We start from the raw sequence: 4,700 nt of genomic DNA, 5'->3' as shown, positions 1-4,700 counted from the left end.
CCTATAAGACGTACCTTTTAGTCGAGTCATTTTCTTTGATTCCTATAAGACGTATCTTTTAGTCGAGTCATTCCCTTTGATTCTTAGAAAACGTACCTTTTAGTTGAGTCATTCCCTTTGATTCCTATAAGACGTACCTTTAAATCGAGTCATTCCCTTTGATTCTTAGAAGACGTATCTTTTAGTCGAGTCATTCCCTTTGATTCTTAGAAGACGTATCTTTTAGTCGAGTCATTCCCTTTGATTCCTATAATACATACCTTTTAGTCGAGTCATCCCTTTTGATTCCTATTAGACGTACCTTTTAGTCGAGTCATTCCTTTTGATTCCTATTAGATGTACCTTTTAGTCGAGTCATTCCCTTTGATTCTTATAAGACATACCTTTTAGTCGAATCATTCCAATTAACTCATAGAAGATCCATTTCTATGTTTGGGATAATTTTCTTTTTAGTTTTGATGTGATTTCAGGAGCCCGCCTGAAGAACAGGGCAAATAATCAAAGTCAAACAACAAGATGAAGAAGTTGAAAGTCAAGCAACAAGGTGAAGCAGTTGAAAAGCAAGCAACACGAGGAAGAAAATTAAAAGTCAATAGTTAAAAAATGGCAAGTCAGGAACCCGCCTGAAAAACAGGGTGAAGAAATTGAAAGGAAAGCAACAAGTTGAAGAAATTGCAAGTCAGGAGCCCGCCTAAGGAATAGGGTGATGAAGTAGCGGGTCACTTTTTTCATTGCCTACACACTTTATTTTTAACACATGTTTTCCCCAAATCAGTCCGTCAAATGACCCCATTACCCTCAAAGATGCAACATTTAGCACGTAGGAATGCGGTAGATGTGAGTCTCCTATAAAGGACCAAATGGGCCCCACTAGGTCTCAATATGATGCACATAAGTATGACCTAAAGGCTGACCTACGCTGAGATTCACTAACAAGGCTGTTCGGGGGAGCGTATGGTCGATAATGGCTGTTTTAGCTATCCACCTACTCCATACCAGCCAACGGCTTCCCCCTAAGATAAGAGTGACTCAACTATAGGTCATGTACACAGCATGTACTACAGACTTGTTGCAGAAAAAATGACTCGATTTATGCACATGATGCCAGATATTAAGCAGTAACACATAAATAAAAACTGTAAACAAAGAGCACAAAAACGCACAACAACAATAACACAAACAATAATCACAAACAAAATGTATATACACCTATAGTGCATAATTAAGCCGATACGACTCCAACAAATAAACTCGAATTCTGATAAAGGTCCTCAGCAGAGTCGCCAGAGCTGTCACACCCCTTTTTTACAACCAAAAGGATTCAGATTTTAAGTTTAAAAAGAGTTTTTTATTAAAGTGACAAAAGATGAAAGTTTGTTTCGAAAAAGGATTATTTACATTTTTTATTCAGAGTCGCCACTTGGCATAATCCGGTGTGCCAAGTCACCTTTGAAAAATCCTTTTCAAGATAATTTGACACTTTAAGACTGATTTGCGAACAGAGATTCCGACAAAGGAATTTTGTTGACCGAGGAAAAGGTGTTAGGCACCCCTCGATCCCGTGGTTCGACCACGATCGCTTGGTGGAGCATATTGGCTAATTTTGACACTACGAATGTACAAACCACACAAAACACGTAACAATCAAACAAACAAACAAAACAGAACGAATCAAAATATAGTGTCTAGTCCAATTTATACAGTCCAAAAATAAAAACGTACTGAAAAGTAAGCCTACCCTAATCCTAAACTACACTCCAATGCTTTACCCGATGCCTCGGGCCTTCATCACGAACATCCTTTGCATACATGATACGTCGAGGCATTCCCCGATAAATAAGTACAAGTGACCTCAGGCCATTCCCCGGCTAAATGAATACATTTCTAAATGCGAGAAAAAGTGAATTATTCAACAAACATTCCACATTACTCAACAATCCATAAATTCTAGATTTTGCCTATCCAAGCCTACTGTTTGCCTACCCCGTTTGACCCATCATGATATTATCGCATTTCAATAATATTCATGCTTATTCCGAATTAAACAAAGATAAAAATAAACCAAAATTAATCTAAATTCACCCTTTTTATCAATTTTTCAATTGCAACCCAAATTTCCTTTTATACATCACTTTTTCACATAAACATCAAATTCATGCCATGATTAATTATTCACGGATAAACAATATCGACCATCAACAAAATCATCCAATCACAACCCAACAACACATAATCAGAACATCAATGCAGCAAATCAAAATAAAGCGAAAAGAGAGAGTTTGGATTTCAATATGTTGAGGATAGAACCGCGTTTGAAAACTCGAGTCGTACCTCAACAACAACCAAACCAACTCAACCCGATACCGAAAACCACAATCCTAAAATTTGATTCAAAGACAGACTCACAAGAATACGAGCAAACCGAAGCAACAAGATGCAAATTCAGTGGCATCATTTTTTCGATGGACCCGTCGCCAGAGCTACTCAAATGACGCCGAAATCAGCTTAAATAGGCCGATTTCGGCTAGCTGGGTCGCTGGGTTGGATTTTTGACGTCGAGAGGGACGAATTACGGGTGACTGATTTCGGCAAAAACAGTTGCCGGAAAACTCGACGCCTTTCTCCAATTTCTCTCCGTTTATGTTCTCAGAATATGCGTGATTTATGAGTGATTTTTCGTGTGTATTGACGAGTGTTATCTGTGACTGAAGGTCTCAGAATCTTCTACTCCCATGGAGGAATATGAGGAGCATATGCCTGTAGAGTCTGTATGTGAGGTGGGCCCCTCTTTTGTGATATATAAAAGAAATAATAAAATTAAAAATAAAAGAAGTGAGTGGGCGCATATGTGTATTCAAATGGAGGACCAAGAATGTTTTTCCTTTTTTTTTTTTTGTGGGTACCCCTTCCTTTTTCCTTTTTCTCTTGTCCTCTGTTATGGACTAAAAAAATAGAAACAAAGTCAGGGGAATTGGGTGGGGTCACGTGGGTAGTGATGAGGGAGTGTGGGATGGTGAGGTAGATTGTTAGGAGTAGGTGGTTAGGATAAAGTTTGTTAGGATAAATTAAAAATAAGATAAAAATTATTAGGGGTTGTTATTTTTGTTATTTTATGAAGGGATAATTACATGGTTAAGGGTACACGATAGGATAAGGTAAAAAGGTGAATACTAATTTTTTCGGAGGGACAAAATTACGTGTCTACAAACACCCGTGAAGCCTATCATGCAGGCAATCGAGAGAATGCTCAACTATCAACTAATCTTTTATTTTTTAATACACAACCTTCAAATGATATCCTATCTAAGATCATGTCATATTATATAGGTTAAAATTACAAAATAATTCTTATAGGAAAATTCATTAACCAATGGAAAAAAACATAAGGGGTGTAACTATTTGATTTTAAAATATATGAGATCTATTTGCAATCGAGTCATATTATATAGGTGTTTAGTGTAGTTACGTCCAACACTTCAACTCATATCCATTATGTCAGTTGAATATTCTATTATAATTTGATCTTATACCCCCCAAAATTTTCGTGGCAAGTCACCATCAGGTGTCCATGAGACACAGTGGAAACGAGTTGTAGTGTTTAGTCGCAGATTGAGATAGTTGACGTGTCTAGATGTGCATACTCACAAAATTGGAGTTATTGACAATTGAGGCCAAGTTTGAGTATGTGTTTATGTATTATGCAGTTTTTCAATTCTTGCAATGAACAACACTAACAAATATATTTGAAGTATCCCGTTTTTGCGAGTTTCCTGCCTGAAATATAAAGTGTTTATTTTTCATATCTAAACTATCCCTAATTATTTATCAAAACACCACATACAGCATACCGATGACCTTAGATATGCGGATATGGAGGCCGAGAGTAAGGTAGAATGTTAGTAGGTAGTTGAGTGTTGTTTTCTACATTTACTTTCTATATGCTTCAGCTGAGTCGAGGGACTATCAGAAACAACCTATCTGCCTTCACAACATAAGGGTAACGTTGCGCACGCATCAGCCTTCCCAGGCTCAACCTGTGAAATTACACCAGGTATGTTGTTGTTGTTGTTGTTGACACCTAATTTTTTCCCTCCACGACTAAATTTAATCCTGAGTTTCTTTGATTTTTAATAAAATTAAAATATTTATTTCATCCTAATAAGAATTTATTAAATATATTTGTACGTAATTTTGTCATTTTAAGTAGTAATTATAATTTATCGTATTCAATTATACGAGATTTTATAATTTTGTTACTTAAATATTTATTTTTTAAAATATCGGATTTTAATCAAGGCTTATGGATTTAAATGATTAAAGTTTTGATTTAAATATAATTTACTCTCAAAAAATAATTTATTCGGATAAATATGTGTTTGATTTTATAAAATCAAGAAGCCCGGGATTAAAGAAAGTATTAATTCGCATCGAATTTCAATTTAATTTAGCCAATCTATTAGATTTGGTCATAATTGAAATCAAATTGGCCATAATTGTAATGCAATCCGTCAATTGATTTGTAATTTGATCAAAATTAAATAAATATGGCTAAATTTTAAATCTCAATTGGGGTTATATTTTAAATAACCCCAAAATTTCAAAAAACTCTCATAACTTCTACCTAATTTCACAAAAAAATAATTTTAAATTGTACTACATTGTACTATTTCCCCCCAACTTAGTCTTTTCCCAATTTTGAA

The sequence above is a fragment of the Capsicum annuum genome, chromosome 4 (assembly GCF_002878395.1).
Source record: "Capsicum annuum cultivar UCD-10X-F1 chromosome 4, UCD10Xv1.1, whole genome shotgun sequence".
NCBI classification, from domain to species: domain Eukaryota; kingdom Viridiplantae; phylum Streptophyta; class Magnoliopsida; order Solanales; family Solanaceae; genus Capsicum; species Capsicum annuum.
Note: the sequence above shows the minus strand (reverse complement) of the source record.